The 19,016-nt window shown below is 45.9% G+C and overlaps 1 protein-coding gene across 1 annotated transcript in view; it reads right to left on the bottom strand.

Moving 5' to 3' along the window:
- Nucleotides 1-19,016, bottom strand: part of LOC117897941 (box A-binding factor) — a 65,227-nt gene that overhangs the window by 31,427 nt on the left and 14,784 nt on the right. Inside the window, exon 2 of the mRNA XM_034807033.1 lies at nucleotides 13,107-13,172. The gene's annotated coding sequence lies outside the window, so the exon portion shown is untranslated. The remainder of the gene's footprint in view (nucleotides 1-13,106; nucleotides 13,173-19,016) is intronic.

Genomic DNA, 19,016 nt, shown 5'->3' with positions numbered 1-19,016 from the left:
AGCGCTGCAGATTGGCTGGCCATTTTCTCTGCAGAGTGCAAAAAAATCAAACGAAATTTTAATTAAATTGTTTGCCTCACTTGGCCATACAGCACAAACTGTTGCTGCTGACTGAAAAATGTTTTCAGTTTTAATTAAAATGCCCCAGCACATGGGACTGCACTTAGCATATGCATTGGATAAATCTTCCCCGAGTCATAAATACCTATGTACATTTATTCGTAAATGTACATTTCCTCTTTCTCCCTGAGCACACACGTGTGCCGTAAATCAAATTGCCTAATGATGCATTTAGCGCATGAAATATGCCAATCCACACGGCCCGAGCCAAGCCGTGGCCGCGGCCGCGGCCGGGTCACTAACTGCCGCTAATTTACGGGCCCAGCCGTGCATGGCCTATCAAAGTCAAGGTGGATATTAAAAGCTGACTGCAACTTCTGCCGTCACCTCCGCCTCCTCCTCCTCTGCTGCTGCTGCTGCTGCTAACCGCCACAGCACTTGCATTTACATGCGCATTTAGTAATTCTCACAGGCGGCAAACACACACACACAGAGAGTCACAGATGTACAGACATCTCGTAAAATATACAAGACGCTCAGCTCGGAAATCAGAAATCCACACCCATACAAGCGCACATATCATACTAATGATGCGAAATGACTTTAACGGCTTTTCTTCTGTGGTATCGGATCAGATTTATGGGCATATTAGGCAGAGTGGCATAACATTAGCCATTTCCCACATCATCTTTCATTGTATTCTCTTCTTTGACTAATTTCATCTCTGAAATATAAATTGTAGAAGAGTTAACTCTACCCTCCAGGGTATCATTCTGGTCGCTGCTGTGATTATACTTTATGATTCACACTAGCTGTGCTAACAACTACAACAAGGCCGGCAATGACAGGCAATGGACTGTGCCATGGTATGGGTATCGTATCAATGGTCTTGGGTCTGTTTCCCGAAGGGGCAAGAGGCAAGAGGAAGGTGATGATCAATGGCCAACTGGTTCTTTGCTCTCTCCCGCAATTGCAGACGGCAAAATGCAGACATCGTCGCTTTTTTCTATGAAATAAAGGTCAAATGAGCCAACAAGACAGCCGACAGCCACAACAACAGCAATGGCAGCAGCAACACCAACAGCAACAGCAACAGCAACAAGTGTTTTTTTCGCTATAGGCAGACTGCATTGCATCTGGGGCTCGCTGTGGAAGTGAAGATTTATGGTATACAGATTCTCAAGTGTTTTTTTACATCTTACGATTTTTGCTGCTTTGGCCTGACATTTGTTCAACTTATTTTGGTATTTTCAAGCGATTTAAGCACTTTAATTACGTGTGTAAAATGTTCCTTCTTAATTAAGCCATAGATGGGGGGAACTCTTTGAACTTTATCAGCCGCAAATTGAAGTATTTATTCTGCCAATTGGCTGCTATCGTTACGCCCAATCATCCGATGGCAGAGATACGGGGGGAGCACACCCAAAAGAAAGTTCGATCCCCATTCATTTCCGCTGGCACAGCACATTCCATTCGATTCCATTTCTAAAAAGTTCATTCACAGAAACGCTGGGCAAAGGGGGGAAACTTAATTCGAATCGTTTAACAACGGAAGCATTGGGTTGCCAGTTGGATAAACGAGCGCGAAATCTCTTCTGCTCCACTTAAGATACACGGACAACAAAACCAACAACAAAAAATTAATCAAAACAAACAATAAAGAAATGGCCAAAAGCAAACAACAAAAAGTGCTGGCCAAGAAATTGGGTCCACGCAGAGGAGCACAGGCACAGCCGTACAACAATATTTTCTATATTTGCCCCTGGGCACAAGTCCACAATTTGAATGATTCAAAAGAGGAGCAGCTCTATATATTGTATGAGATAGATTCATATTTCTAGTTTTTGTGCTTTGTAATATCCAAAAATGGGAGGGGAGGGGGAGGAGGGGCATCACAAAGGGGTGGCCCAGAAAGTAGAACAAACCATTGAACCCGCATAAGGCCGGAGGAATAAAGAAACCGAAACAAATATTCAGCTATGAAAAGGCCAATTAATATGAAACTCGTTTCAATGGAATGCCGGGGCCTTATTACACTTATTTATATATTTTCTGTAGTTGCTGTTTCTCTGTTTCTGTTTCTTTTTCTATTTCTATATCTATTTCTTCGTCTGCTTTTGTTTTTGCACTTGGAACATTACTCATACGCACGGTTAGTCGGGTTAAACATTTTTGCGGGGCAGTGTCACGCCCCAAACCGCATACCCACTGGCCACACAGCCAATATTTACGCTTGGCTTTTGTCGTGGCTTATGGTCAGGTAGCTGTAAGTTGCTGCCACCGCGTAGCCGCAGCTTCAAAATGCCACACGTTACGCATACGCCAGGCTGGCCCATAGCTCATAGCCCCGGCCATTCGAGTATGTGTGTGTATTTTGTCGTGGTCGTGATTGATATGAGCTCGCATAATATGATCGATCTCTTTTCTTCATCATCAATTACACTTTGTCTAGCTTTTGGCCCGCGCCGAGCCTCATTGTCCGCTGGCTGGCCATTGGCCGTTGTTGGTTTTATAATCATTTTTTTTCCTTATTTTTAATAATAGCTCGTGTTGTCTTAGCCGTTTTTTTGCTTTTGTTGGCATTTGTGGGTTAACTGCACATTAGTCGCTCTTGGCTTTTGGCCACACACAGACCCCAGACCCCAAACGCCAAACGCCAGACGCAGGCCTGGTCATGTGATTAGCTCGAGCTTCTAGTGAATCATTAGCTGCTTCGATTCGGCTGCCCAAGAAAAGCGGAAAATTACTGGATCTGGCCGCCTGTCTGGGCTCTTGGCTGATTATGCGAATGGCATAAATGCATAAATGTTTTTCATACGAAATATTTCAATCAAAATGCAGATCCCAAAACTCTCGGGGGTCGCCAGCCTCTAAAGAGCTCGTTTCTTTTTTGTCAAAAAGCTGCCAGGGGAAATTTGCATAAATGATAACTTTATCGAACTGAGCCAATGAATCGGCTGAGAGTTGACTTCGCTATAGACAAGAGGGCGTGGCCAGTGAGCCAGTGAGTGGCGTACGTGCGGTGCGTGTCGACTGCGTGTATCTCTCTGGCTGTCCCGCACTGGGCTCTGTAAAAATTAACATGTCACCTGGGGACAGGTGGAGACCGAGAGCTACAGCCCCGGCTGGCTGTAGCCGAGGCGTGGCATAACGGCGTGGCGTGTAATGGATCCACCGCAGAGGGAAGGTCTTAAGTGAGCTTTTGGGGAATTACTCGAATATTATTGCCATTTTGGCTGCATATATTTCAGCTTTAATGGAACCTTATATTTTATGGAAACAAACTAATTATACAATACACTTATTTCCCGTGGTTTTAGAGGTTCGGCAATCGTTTGCCTGATCTACAAGTGAACCCAAAACCCAGCCTTTTCCTGTCGTTGGTCGTTGTCTGCCCTCCCCCCGTCGCTCAATATTGTTTCAAATCAAGGCAATGTTCGAGTCTAAAACAAGCGCTTAGACAACAGCAAACGGCGGACCACAGCCTGTGGACTACATGAAGTGCCAAATTTATATAACCATTAGATACGATGGTGGTTAACCCAGCCTCAGCCTCAGCCAGAGCCCCAGCTAACTCCGCTCCACCCTGTCTAGTAAATGTACCTGTGCCTGTACCCTAACCCCATTTGCATGCGCCGCCTTCATCGTCGTCGTTGCGGCTGACATCGCAACATTTTGTTGCAGCGGCTACCAATTCCGCACTCTGCGGCTAGAGCTGTAGCTGGAGTCGGAGTTGGAGCTGAATCCACTTAGTCGCAGCTCGTTTCAGCCCAGTCGCAGTCGCGGGCTCAGTCCGTGGCAGCCACTAAGCTTCGCTGCAGGTTGTTCTTGTTGCCGTCGCCTGTTGCTAGTTGCTCGTTGCTGTTGGTTGTTGCTCGTTGAACGCTGCTTGGATGGTTGTTGGTTGTCATGTACGAAAATTGTAGCGCGCATTGCTGCAGGAAATAGTTCAAACATATCAATTTTATTTTTATTTATGCTAATAAACCGTTAGGCCGCCCGAGTGAATTATTGGCCATACACCTATAAAAAACACAAGCCAGCAAAAAAAGCAACACTCGCGAGCACATGCGCATATCCAACAGCCACGACCCGGCGGCACATGTCGAAGCGCGCCTGCACTCCTTTAGATCGATTGGCATGTGTATCGGCTCGGATCTCTCGGGTGAAATCTGCTCGTGCACTTTGATTAATCAAATCAAATTAACGCCGCATTCCCACACAAATCAATGCAATTTGCGGTGCAGACTGCCAGACAGAAAGAAAAAAAAACACAACCAATTGACATCGAAATCGATTTCGTCGTCGGCATAGGCTTCACCACTGGCGAAAGTGTTGAGCGCAACACCCACCCAAAATGGCAGCCGTACCCATTTCCACACCCGGTGGGCGTGTGGTGGTGGTGCTGCTGTCAGTGATGGGCGAGGCCCGCATGCAAAACAAGTGCGACCTAAAACAAACATCAAATTGACTCTGACTTGGCTGCCAGCTGCACGCGGCACACACTTGCCCGGCCCGAAAAGTGTTACACTTCAAGGGAGATAATTGAAAATGTTCATAGGAAAGCTAACAATAATCTTCACCCTGAATGACGCAGATCAAAATTGCAGCGATATCCCTAGATAGATTGTAGTTCTCTTGCTTCTTTAGAGAATTATTCCTGTAATGATTACCGCTAAATTCGCAGACTTTGACCAGCTTCTCCATCCATTCGCAGTACTTCGTTCAACAAGGGTATAACAAAACGAATCGTGTTGGAGTTTTGCTAGCATTTTCCAGGTTTTCCAGCTGCAGTCTCTTATGGCAATTTGACAAACGACAGGCAGGACTGCCACAAGCACAAGCACAGCAACAGCAACAGCAACAAGCATGGAAAAACCGACAAAAAAGTGGACGTTACATTGGGCTCAGAGTCCATTGGAGTGCTCTGGCCATGTTGTCTGTGCCATTTTTTGGGCAACCCCCGACGTCATTATTTGCTGGCATACGAGTGCACATAATTAAAATTGACTCAAGTGTCGCCCGGGTTCGGATCGGAGCAATCGTCACACCCAAATGTTCTGACCAAGAAGGAGATGGAGGCAGTAGGCATGCTGCATAAATTTCAATTGGCAATTGACAGCAGCTTGTTGTTGCAACAAATCTCTGTCAGCTGCATGGTAAAATGAATGTTTATTGTTTGGTAAGTGCCGCAGTCCGTGGCAGCCGAAAAAAAACGTCACATTTAATGCATGGCCAGCAATTTATAGAAGCCATTTTCGGCCATTTGATTGAAAGACCCGCAATGGGCGTTCACCTATTGGAAAAGTGTGTACTGTCTGTATGTGTGTTTGTGTGTGTGTAATATTTCACGTATTTTCGCCTATTAATTTACAACTTTTTAAGCCATCGCCAAAGATTTTGCAGGCAGTAGCTTGCAGCCAGCAGCAGACTGGGCAAACAATTTGCCATGGCCGAAATTGGCAAACAGCTGAAAAATTTCGCATTTCGCATTTGCCTTTTTGTTGTATTTTTTGCATAATTTCCTTTCCTTGCTGGAATGGCATGGCGCATGCCATGGGCCCCCAAAAAGTGAAACTTTCATAATTGCTTGAGAATTTCTGTCTACTACCAGCGGCACACAATCTCCATGGTCACCGCATTACTAACTTTTTTTTACCCATTTTTTTTCTAGCTTTCTGGCCAATTAGCAAAGCCCCTGGTCAGTGGCTAACGGTAGCCCGGAGCTCAAGCTCTAGCTCCTGCTGCTGCTGCTGCTGACTGTATGCCTGCTGCTTGCTTCTGGCTGCTGCTGCTGCTGTGTGGTCCACACGAGTGTTTGCTCTACGCATTAACGCCGCTTAGGCCTAAGAGACAAACAAAACAAACAAACAGACGGACAGACGGACAAAGAGAGGGGCAAACAGAGTGCCAGGTGGACAGTGCTGTCCACAGCTGGTGACCGGCTATTAGCCAGGGGCCATCTCCGGGGAACGCCGACTCTTGTCTTGTTTGGGGCAGAGACTGGGCAAAGGCCGCGCCTGATAGAGTATCGCAGCTGCGACCTGGGGCACTGACTTTTTACCGCGCAGTTCAAAGTGTTTGCCCAATGCCAATGTGGCATTTAAAACTAATACGAGCGAGACGACAACGTTTGCTTTTGTCGTTGCTGCCGCCAAGCAGTCTGTTGACTGTTTTCAATACCAAATTGGTGACAGCTAACGCCAACAGCAGCAGCAGCAGCAGTCGGTAGTCCGTTTCTGAGACTGGGTGACTCCGGCTCCAAGTCTGAGTTCCCACTCTGACTCCCAGACTCTGTTAGTTTAGTTGTTTGTGCTATGCAAACAATCGACTGCGACTCGGAAGCGAAGACAATCCAGCAGCATAGAAACATGGATACATGGAAAAATTCTTTAATGTTTTCGGGGGGCGCAACCTTACAGCAAATAGGCTGACTGGAGATGACTGAAGCTGACTGGCAGCCCAACTGTGTTGCATGTTCATATATATTTATGCCTATGCTGGGGAGCCACCAACACCTCCCCATCCCCTCCTTAAACTGCAATTGCAGACAGCACTCGAGTCGAGTTCATTTCGAGCGCATCTCTCAGCCCACATGTGGTCCACGGACAAAACGTTTCCATCGCCTGGCTTTTCCTAACTGTTTATCTGCATGAGCGAGTTACCATTTTCCACACCATTCCCCTCTCCTCTTCTCTCCGCACCGTTGCAGCCTATGCTTTTCCATTAGATGGCGGACAAGGCGGCCGCGCACCTGTTTGGAAATTGTTGCTTATTTATTTTAATTTTTGCTAGTCGATATTTTTGTTTTGCTAAATGCATTTCCATATGCCTGGTGCCTTCATTAGTGGGCAAAGTGAAAATCTCCAGCAGCATACACATAGATCTGAGATCCTCGTATCATGATCTTGTCGTATGACGGGTCGTTTTCGCTTTTGAACACTTTACGCTTTGGCCAAATGTGACGTCTAATGAAGCATGAGGTCTGAGCCAGAGACTCTCCAGCTTGGCAACCGGTTGTGGGGATTTGAGCCCAAGCCTGAAGCAGCTCCTTCAGAAAAGAAAAATCTAGTAGTCATAAGGCGATAGAGCTCTGATAGGCCCGGCCAGCGTGGATACAAAATGTGAGATAACTGGCCAGAGATCCGATGACAGCGAGAGAGAGAGAAAACACAGGTAGCCCCACTGGATACTGTAAGCTGGACACGGGACACTGGGGAATGGCAATGATGACAGCAGAAATGCCTGAGAATCAGTACCAAGATGCATAGACATGGGTGATGATGATGATGGTACCATCCAGATTCAGATTCAATTTGGGTCTTGGCACTCTCTCACTCTCTCTCTGGGAGTCTAATGGTCGGACAGAGCATATAATTCTCCAGCATTCACATTCGCTAACAAGCAATTATATATACTTAATAGCTAAATCCTAACGATTTCCTCCATTAAAGGAGTCTAGAGTGAGTGAGAGAAGAAATCGCATCACGGCTAACTTGCCTCAATTTACAACATGCAAAATGAACAAAATGAAATCGAAGTAGAACCGCTGCACCAGCAACGGCTCCACCATGCGAGTATGCTGGGGACGCACGCTGTGCGCAGGCAATTTATTGTGTGTTTGTTTTAAGCATGGAGCAAGGCACACATGTATCTCACAGATACTTGTACACACTCCGCTCCTCGACTGGGCAGCAGCGGCAGCGGCAGTGGCAGCAGCGGCAACGGTGCCTGCCCCTAACTGCAAATGTGAGAAAAACACAATTAGCTTTTGGCGGCAGTGCAGCAGGGGACCACCTGCTGCTTGCTACCTCGCCACAAAATCAAAAACACAACAGCACAAAAAATATGAAAAAAAAAATATTAAAAAAAAACTTTCAACACACGACGCGAAACCTACGAACACAAAATGGTTGGGGTGGAGGGGTTGGAGTAGGAGGACGAGGGACACATAGGAAAACTAATTGCACATAGAAGTTGACCGCTGCATAGTTTATTTAAATTTTGCCATAACAAAAGCCGCATGGCAAGTTTAAGGTCAGTCTATCGTGTGATATGCAACCCATATGCAACCCCATCCCGATCCCTTTCCCCTACAACTCGTACAGTCCAACTCCATCTCCGAATTGCGGCGAGGTTGGGGCCATGGCTGCGGCTCAATAAAACAGCATGCAAATATAAAATATACATACACATACACCCAGAGAAGGAGCGAGAGAGAGAGCCAATAAAACATAGAAAAGCAGCAACAACACGAGAGCAAATTGAAACTAATCGAGTTTCGGCCAAAAGGCAGCTGCCATAAACATAAAAAATAAAATAAATACAAGTCAGAATCTAAGCAAAGTTTGCAGAGATTGCGATTGTAATAAAAATCACTTTGAATATCGCATAGGTGTGGTCCTAATTACCGATATTAAAGCGGATCTATTTCATCTGGTTGCAGACTCCGACTGCTGCGATTCAATTCGTTGCGATTCATTTCGATTTGATTTGCCACGAGTCCGGTCCAGCCCGGTCCAGTCCGGTCCGGTCCCGGCTCGCTTCAGTTCGTTTTGGTCAGGTCCGGACATGGAAATCAATATGATAGAGCTCTGGGGGTGCTCTATGGAGGCCCCTCCAATTGGCGGTGTAAATCTGTTAGAGCCAGCCCAAACGGCACAATCAAAGTAGAGTTCTGCAAATGCAGATGGTAAAATTTGTGCTAATAGCATCAAATGTCTGTAATTTCACTGTGTGCCATTCAATATGCCATTGGTCGAAAGGAGCGCCATGGGTCGGGCAAAGGCATAGGCTGTGCTCTGGCCTCTTGTCTGGGGTGGGTCTTATCAAGGCCAGCTGGCGGGTAACCAGATAACCAAGCCCTTGTTTTAATTAAATAGCTGCACATAAAATACAATACACTTAAGCGGAGACTTAAAGAGAAGCTGAGCAGGAAGTGGTCGCCATCAAAGTGTTTCTGGCTCTTGCCTACTTTCGTTGTATCAATTTCACTTGGCCCAATGCCTCCACAATGGCCCATCAGTGTCAGCCTGTCAGTCAGTCAGTCAGTCAGGCAGTCAGGCAGTTTGGCAGTCAATCCGACTGTCAAAACGCACGCCCATTCATAAGTTGGGCTTTACATTTAAGGCTCAATTATGGCGCACTTAATGAACTCATCTCCCGGACAGCGCATCAAACAATAACTGCGAAAACTGTCAAAATATTTTCTATCAAATCAAATTGGAGCACCCGTGATGAGGCGTGGGCGAGACTTGATCTCTTGGTTATGCTCTCTGTATGAGCATAAAAGAAAGCAATTAACAATTACAATTTGATCGTTTACCATCTGGTGGGGGAATACTTAACCTGCAAACCATTAGCTAAGTCGACACTAATCCAACAATTGAAACTACTTTCAAATGTTCATCGAGCTCACTTTGGGGGGAATATTTATACCTACATAAGTTGTGGCTTTTGACATAAAGTGGATCTGCTCGAACAAGCAGAGATGTTTTGCCTCAGAGAAATCTCTCTGTTCCGCTGAGAAATAATCTTTTGCTATATAATGTTTTTTCCTGCATATTCTTGCATTTTCTTGCTCAACTTCCTCTTTGTATCAAGCGTCTGATTCATTTAGTTCCCATCTTGATACCGGCTCAGTGTCTCTCACCTTGATCTTGGTGCATGACTGGAAGTAGATTCATATACATATGCACATAAATATGTACATATATGTATTTATTTGTATAAATAACACACCCAGGTTCCTGATCGACAGCCGGCCAAGCCGCGTGTGTGCTACTATGCATAGAATTACGAGAACGAGTACGAGTATTATCAGAGGTACGGTATGGGAAACACATATGGATTTTACCGTTTTAGGCATTCGGTCTAATTGATTGTTTGTGGTTGCCGGCCGCCACCTACTGACCTTCACATTGAGCGGTGTCAGGCGACAGCGGACAGTATCCGCAAGTCGATCGGTCGGTCCGTCGATCGAATGGACTGGCAGACAGACGTCTCGTCGTCTAGCTCGTGCTCTGTGTCGGGGAGTCGGGAGCGGAGCGGACCGGATCGCTTGGATCGGACCGGGTCTGGTCCAAGATCTGGTCTCTAGCATTGGGGAAAAGAGATCTGATACGACCACACAATGGGCGCGTTAGATCGCTAATCGATTTGCTGCTCATTCGCTTTTTATTACGTATTCAAATTGGTGCAATTACCACTTGGAACTCGTATGCCATAAAAGTGGGTGTGGTCCCAACGCGAACCCCTCCCCCCCACAGCCACTGATACAGCCACAACCTCAGTTTAAGTTTTTCTTTTTTGCTAAATTGTCTTGCGATGATAATTATAAATGTTTCTACAAAGTGGACACGATCGGAATCGGGGGCTTTTCTACTGCTCTTGTTATAAAGCAATGGAAATTTCTCCGGGTCTTGAATTACGTGCCGGATTTGGAGTGCGACAGCCAGCCATCAACCTGCGGATCGGATCGGTTCGGTTCGGTTTGGCGAGGGTAACTCGAAACCTTCTTTCACAATGATTTTTCATTCAGTTATTTGCCCTGCCTTGCCACGCCATGCCACGCCATGGAATACCTTGGTATGCAGATATTTGCAACCATCGCAGAGCAACCGCAGTGGGCAAACACTTGCTGCCTGGTTGGCTACCGGGTCTGGGACTCTGTCCAGTCTCCCCGCCCGTCTCCTTGCCCACCCCCCCTACGACGGTTCTCTCTCTCTCCCTCTCTCTGGGCCGCGTCTTGTCTTGCCAATCACTCAATCAAAACGTCACTTGGCGTGGCAGTTTTGCGTGGCGTTTGCTGGAAATTGAAATAGAAACGTCAGAATTTCTGCTCTAATTATAAGGCGGTATGTTTTACGTACTAGCCAAGTTTCTTGACTCCTCCAGTCCGATTGTCTATTTGTCCGTTTGTCTATGTTTTTTCTGTTTCTTTTTTTCCCCTCAATGAGTATTTTTTGCAGTTTTTGCTGTTTTGTTTTACAGTCTGCGCTTTGGCTTTGGCTTCCATCCGTCTCAGTGTCTGTCTGTGGCTGTGCCAGTGTCTGTTGCAAGAAAGATTATGCTTTGATGCACTCACGTTAAGCTCACTTTACAGTTACAATTATTGTATAATATCGTGTAGCCGCAGAAGACCCTAGAGACCCGCTCGGCCGCCATTTGCAACACTTGCCGCACTTTGTTGCAATAGGAGCTGGAGCTGGAGCTGTAGCTGGAGCTGAAGCCGGAGCCGCTGCTACTGGGCTAAAATTTCATTTACAATTATTATGCATTAATTGCGGGTGGGACGATGAGTCTCATATGTCTCTCAAAACTCATATGTCCGATACGCTGAACCTGCTGGAGCCACTGCAACCACAGTGGTCCACCCATTGGTCAGTTTCCCAATCGTAAAGACCGTACTGCAATGGTTTTGTTTTGGTACAAGGAAAAAACACAAAACGCAAATTGTTTTAGATTGCCCAAAGCGGCGAATTATTTGCAGTATGTTGCCAAGTTTTGTGTCGCTGCTGATTATATAAATCGGTGCAGAAATTGCCTGTAAAATCAGCTGCCTGTTGGCACCCCAGCAAGCCCGTCCCTCCCCAGCCAGCATCTATCTAACTATCTGTCCTCACTCTAATGCACGACACGTCGGTGGCAGCCTCTGGTCAATTGTCTGCCGCACATTTGCTGGGCACGTGATTGTTGTCAGGTGGAGCCTGCTACAGCAGTTGCAGGCTGCTGGGTGCTGCTGGTGCTCTTTGGGCATTTTGAACATGTGTACAAGCCGACTGCAGTCTCTTGTTTTGCTTTGAACTTACTTTAAAGTAGAAGGAGATTCGTGTCAAGAAAAGCTGGATAAAATAACAAATATTCTTTTTAATATTTTCTGTGGAAGAAACTATTTTTTTAAGTAACAAATTAGACAAAATTTGCCAGTTCCATTCCTCCCTGACCCACCCCGATTAAACTTGCATCAACTGCCAGTTTCGGGCACAAATCAACGTTTTACGGTGTTGCAGTTGCACTTGCAGTAGCAACAGCCCCAAGTTGCTGTTGCATTTGCCGCTGCTTGAAATCCGAAAAAAAAACTATTTTCGCGCTTTGCGAGCGTGTCAAAGAATTGGTCATTGTTTGTAATTATGAAAATTGCTTAATTGTTGCCTAACTCCCGGTGGCAGTGGCAGCAGCAACAGCAACAACAATTGCACTTGCAGCGTGGCAAAAATTTGGCCAGACATTTGTGTTCGCTGTTGTTGTTGCTGCTGCTGCTTAAGTGGCAAGGCTTAATTGTTAATAATTTGTGTTATAATTCTGGCGCAGAGTGGCAAATTCTGTTGCTAAATTATTAATTGCAATAATATTTAGCTGCAATCTTTTGGGTGTATCTACATATATTTTCGATATAGTTTTCTGCTTTGTGTGCAGAGTTCCTTGGCCTGCCAGTGGGCTGCGCCCAGTTTTTTTCCTCTGCTTATTGCCGCTTGACTAAGCAAATTTATAAACTAAATGAACATTCAGCTATAGGATACATACATAGACATCATACATATACATACATATATATAGAGTGTGTTTATAGTCCAGTTTTCTGGTTGTTTTATGCCGCAGTCATACGGACAAACGAAACAGAAATGAAGTAAAAAAAATTGGTTTTTAATTATTATTATTGTTAATGCTGCAGTAACTGTTATTTTTGTTGCTATTTCCAAGGAATGCCCCCCGCCGTAATGAGCAATTTCAGTTGAAATTCTTGCGAGTGCGCTGCTGCTGCTGCTGGCTCGCTTTTGGCCTGCAATTAAACGTTACTCATTCGACCCTGTGGCGGCCGCCCCGCAATTTAAGCCAAATTAAGGCGGCTTATTATGACAAAACAACAACAACCACAGCCAACCTGTGGGGGGATTTGGTTCATTGTGTGTGTGTGTGTGCGTGTGTGTGTGTGTGTGGATAAAACAGGTAATTAAAAGTGCTCCCGCCTCTGCCGCGACAATCGCGCTTTTTGTCATATGATTTATAATATAGTAAGTAATTTTTGCATAGATTTATTGACTTACTTTGGCTCCCCCAAGCGGAGCAGGAAGAATGCCGTGTGCTGCGCGCAGGAAATGCCAGCAAGTGCACTGCAAATAGTTTCAGAGTGAAAAATCATTAAAGCGATATAATTAATACAAATCAGCACACTTAACATATAAGTACACCCCAGGTATAGATATAAAGATACTCGTACAGTGCTCTTACCGCAGCCGTAGTTGGGCTCGGTTTGGTTTCAGCTATTGGCATGCCCGGCACGCAGAGCAATTTTAATTAGACATAAACGCTAGAGGAGCTGCAGCTGGATCTAACGCCGCAGTGGACATTGAGACGGTGTGGACCCAGACGATGTCTACGATTGCGGCTGAAAGTGTTTAGTTGGCAATTACATAAAATAAGGAGCAACTTCCACCAACATCAACAGCAACATCAACAACAGCAGCAGCCAACGGTCTTCGGTCTGCCATGTAACGGCCACAGATGCTGTCTCCGTTTACTCTCTTTATGCAATCCACGAATTAACATGTTCCACAGCCAAAAGCCAACGCACAAGTCGCAGCCTGCCTGCCTGCCCAAGATGCTGTCATCAGACACATAGATATAGCCTCAACTGCAACTACATGCACATGTTTGTGTGAGTGTAAGTGTGCTTTGCCTTGCTCTGATTTCAACGGAAAATGCTGGCTGCTGGCTGGGCCTACAGGTGCCTGCCTGGCAACGCCCATTGCGTGTGGTGTGGCCAAAGGCGGCTAGAAAACCGCCAAGTCCCCCAGATAAGCGGCAGAGCCAGGCTCACAAAAAAACTGCGTGAGTAGAGCAAACAGAGGCGTGGCTGGGAAGAGGGATCATCATCATGGCAGACACATTATTCTGAGCCATTCCTGAGCAGTCCCTTCCTTTATTGGCATCTCTGTGCACCTGTCGAGTCCCCCACTGCGCCGCCTGTGTCCTGGCGCCAAAAAAAAGAAGCGACATCGGGCCGTCTGGCGCTAAATGGCTTTCGCCATATAAATGTCTTCATTGCGTATGAGTGATGAGGCAGCCATGGCCATGGCCATGCGGCCAACAGCCTCCCGCTCTGCACCATTCCCTCTGTGGCAGACACACGCAGCTCTCTCGGAGTCACCTGTTGACGCATTTGGGTGTTGATTTTTAATTTATGCGCTTTTAATGTGCGAGAAAACATGCATTTAAAGTGAATTTATTATGAATAAAAGCGCAACATTAATTACGATCGGACGGCCGAGGCGCAACAAAAAAAGAGAGAAGCTCTGTCGTGGGACTTTGGGGCAGGTCAGAAGTGTTTTTGGGCATATTGCCCAACACGATCTGTCCACATCCTGTATAGATGGAATGAGGGTGAAGACGTGGAGAGCAGTGAGCAGTGAGCGGATGGAGAGGGAGAGGCGGTGCAGAGGCGCACGACTCTGAATCTGACTCTGACTCTGACTGACGTTGCAACACTTTGGCACGCATGCGCGGCATTTTAATGCGCAAAGTGCGCTGCTGCCAACAACGAAACACGCAGCACGCCCACTTTTTCTTGGAGCACTGATACATACCATACACCATACAGATCTGGGGGACTTTTAGGAGACACACATGCACACATACACATACCGCACACACATTTACGCAGGTAGAGTCTGGGAGATTTATTATTGTATAATGCGCCGTACGCAGTTTTATTTATTGCTCTGCACGCCAAAAACTTTAAAATCAATTGAAAAGCTATAAAAACGTTCGTTTATTTTTTATTGTGTGCCGTTGTGGCTGTATTTTTGCTAAGTATTTCAACATTTCTTGCGGCTCGAACTGCTCCAAATTGCCAAAATGGTTTGGTTTTTATATATCTCGCCCCGTCTGACTTGCCCAATGGGTTGGTCTTGGTCCCCGCTTCGGCGGAAAGGCAATTTAATGGGCCAAAAACAGACTTTTCAGAGCTGAGTTGCTTTAGATGTATGGATTGATTTCTCACCTAGAAAGTGCTGGAGAAATCCGACCAGACTTAAGTTTAGTATTGAGCTAAAAGTGTTAACAAAGCAGTCTGGGACTTCTGTTTGCTCGACTCCATTCACGATCTCAAAACATAAGTATAAACATATGCTGATCTCTGCTGAAAGGCCCCAAGTAAGTCCCAACTAATGCCTAATCCCCTGACAATATATACAATACGATTCTTGTGTCTTTTGTGACTGTCTTTTAACACAGCATTAACAAGATGTCAGGCAAGTAAGAGAAGCGGAAATGCCCAACCTTAGATCGCTTTTTGCCAACTCAACCAACTCCTTGGACCGGGGTAGCTTTGGGAGCTTAAGTTTAACGATCGCTTATTGATATTTCGGCGGAAAGTAGAAGAGCTCTGCGAAGTAAAGTGTCAACACTTTTTACCAAAGAATAACACCCATTAGCCGGAGCTAAACGATGCGCCATAAAATGTGGCCGTTGGATCGTAAACCACCCAAAAGGTGGCACAAAGTGTAAAGTCATAATTGTACAACTCGTCGGGCATTGATGATGGTTAAGCATAAAAACCATTCACTTTTTGTTGATGCGATGATGATGGTTGTAGGACTGGGGCTGTGGCTGTCTCTGGGGTTATGCCTGAGGATGATTTCAGAGATCCAAACACTCAGTGCCCATAAATAGATGTGAATAAATGTGATTAACGCATCTTTTATACAATTTCCACGCATCAAAAGCAATGCAAACTCAAACCCAAAGGCTTCTTCGTTTTTCGTTTTTATGTGTATTTTTTTCTCATTTGTTATTGGTGTGGCTATTGTTATGTTTTGTGTGTGTTCGTTTCTGTTGGTAAGTGGCCTGCTGCTGGCTCATAAATTGTGGCCAACTGTCAGGTGTATGACGAATAGCTTGTCCATCGCCTGATTGATTTGCATGCGCCGCTGATTGACAAATGGCATCGATATCCACATCAGCATCTGCATCAGCATCAGCCCGGACCTCAAGTGGCTTAATTTATGCAAATGCCAGACTTCAACTCATACGAGTGTACTCGTAGCCGTAGTCGTACTGGTACTTGGAGTCATTCTGCTCTAGAGTGCAGGCTCGGTTTCTATGCACTCTGCATGACAATGGTACGAGTACAATGGGAACCGACCTCTGAGAGAGTGTCCCCGTTGGATCTGGGTATCTCTGGCAGAGACCTGGGCAATTAGGCCCAACTATGAACGCCCTCTGCCAGTCGTCCCATGTTGGGCGTGTGGCGGTGGCGGTGGTGGTGTTGGTGGCGTGCTCTGGCTTTTGTTACAGCGCATTTGCATAAACGTCTCGAGCAGCGACACCTCCAAATGTCATAGGAGTACGGATCGGGCCGCACACACCACGCATGAATGGAACCAAGCCAAGACACCGCCCTGTGTGTGGGGTTCCCATGTGTGTGTGTGGGGTCTCCTGTGAGTTGTGTCTGATTTATGCCTGGGAGCCTGAGATCGGAACTGAGTTTTGCTCTGCTTTGCATATTGGATAATTTATGAAAGTGGGAAACACTTGGCTGGACCAATCTCAGATCCATATTTCAATTAGAAATCATATAAAAGCTGGAACTGTAAATGGTATGGACAACCGGAAAGGCATTTCTGAAGTTAATTGGAAAGGGTGGAATATTTTAGAAAGAAAATTAAAGCGACTTAGAATGAAAAGATTGACTAATAATGAAAAGAATTCCTCCACTGATTTTGGGGGGATCTCTCTCAGCCTAAAGAATTTGTCTTAAGTATTTACAGAAATCCGTTGCATCGAATTTTAATATTAATTTTAAATGTTTCCCTCTTTGGTTGGAAAATCAGCAAGCGCTGAAAACAATTTGCCGCTGGATTATCGCCATGATTCTTGGCTCATAAAGTGCGGAAGCCTTTTTAAGGTTGGTCTCGTGGCTGTGTCTGCCCCAAGGACATGGCTTGCAGAGCAAACGAACGGTTAATAAAGCAATCAACAATTGGACTGCAAATCAAATTGGCAGCAGCCGCCTCAGTGCTAAAACCCAGCAAAATGCGCTAAATTAACTAATTTTAGTTTTAAGCCAGCAATAGGCAACAGCAGCAAAAACAAAGCTCCGCTCGAGAGTGGGAAAATAAAATTTGTTGCGCTAACAATGGCTAACAAAATACAGAAAAAAATAAGAAAAGGCTGCCAGGTTATGGACAGTGGACATGGCCTGCAATGGACTGCCTGCTGCTGCTGCGCCAGAGAGGCAGTGGCAGAGGCAGCTGGGGCAGTGGATGAAGCTGAAGCGGCAACTTTGGTTGAGTTTTGTGGGCGCAGCCCAGCACTGAACAGAACTTCAGCAGCAGCAGCAGCCGCAGCCCCAGCCCCAGCCCGATCCCGTGTTCGGAGTGACCGTGTATGCCATAACTATTTATGAACAGTTAGTTAACTTAAATGCTAGGTGGCAATTAAAGGGGCGTGGCTGTGGCGTTGGCTATTGTTGTTGCTGCAGCCACCAAGAGGAACAGAGAGACAGAAAAACTGACAGACAGACAAGCATCCAGTAGAAATCATAACCTTGCCCGGACTCGGACTCCGGCAGTTGGGAATCAATAAGAGCTTCATATAAAGAAACATACGAGTACTCGGTAGCCATATAATTAGCATTTGTTTCCGAGCAGAGCTCGAGCCAAAGACCCAGACCCAGAGCCAGAGTCAGAGTCAGATCGAGGGACTCGCCCTGGTCCACACCCCAAAAAAATAAAAAGAGAGAATAAAAAGCACACACAATAACAGACAATTTGTGGTTTCTTTGTTTCCTGACCGGGTCCCCATATAATGGCCACGTTAGTTGGCCGTTAATTTGGCCAGTCAAATGAGTCTCCGAGGCTTTAATTAACAACAAAAAGGCCACACTCTAATTGATAAATTAAACAAGAAATTCAATTAATATGGGCGCTAGCTAAACCTCCGCATAATCCCCAAACATACACGACTACGAGTACGAGTACGGGAGGTGCCAAGTTGTTAACATAAGCATTGAACTTCGTTGTTGTAGCAGCAGCAGCAGCTGCCAAAATGTTGAATGAATCCATTAATTTGCACCAGCGCCCCCAAAAAAAAAAACTAACACACACTAAACCACCGGGCAACAACCGGGCAGCAAACGCCCGAACCTACAACCATAGCAATTGAAGTGCAAAGTTGAACAACAATGTGGCAGCTACAGCCTACATGTGGAGCATGTACTTGAGGTCTTCGAGCCGAATCCGAGGCTCGATCCGACTTCGATTCTGAGACGGAGTCCAAGTCATGGGTTGGACCTCGCTGCTGCTGCTCGTTGCTCTGGTCCTAGCTGCAATCTTGATCGCATTTTTTACGGCACATAAATATATGCCAAAACACTACAATGAAAATATTGTGCTATACGAGTACGAGAGCCACAAGAAAACTGTGGCAAAAATATGAAAACGTTTTCAATGAAAATTAATGGGCAAACGCTGCAAAATTTTGGGGTGCGCACTGCGGCTGCTCAAAAATGTTAAAATCGTGACCATAGCCGCCACCATACCAGACCAGACTAGGCTGGGGCTGTAGCTCTAGCTGTAGCTGAACCTATAGCTGGGGAGTTTGACTCTCTTCCAAACTGGACGACGGCATTGTCTTTGGGGGGCTAGCTGGCTGGCTGGTTGGCCTGACTCTATGGCGTGTGATTTGGCAAATACTTAGACCTTATATGGAGCAGCAGCCGCCATGGAAACTATTTCCTGCGTTGCGAAAAATCGCGCAGAGGCCCAAAAGCGGAAAATGGCCAGTAACAGTTCACATTTTGTGTCATCGCGGGGCGGCGGCTCCATACTGATAATTCATAAAGTGCTGCCCGAATGAAAAACGCTGACCAAAAATGGTGAACCATTTGAAATTAACGCGCCAATCGAACGACAGGCAGACAGACACGCTTTAAAACGGACTGAAGGCAGGAGAGA

This window comes from Drosophila subobscura, chromosome O, assembly GCF_008121235.1.
Source record: "Drosophila subobscura isolate 14011-0131.10 chromosome O, UCBerk_Dsub_1.0, whole genome shotgun sequence".
Taxonomy (NCBI): Eukaryota; Metazoa; Arthropoda; class Insecta; order Diptera; family Drosophilidae; genus Drosophila; species Drosophila subobscura.
The sequence above is the reverse complement of the archived record's forward strand: the minus strand, read 5'-3'. Positions and strand labels throughout refer to the sequence as shown.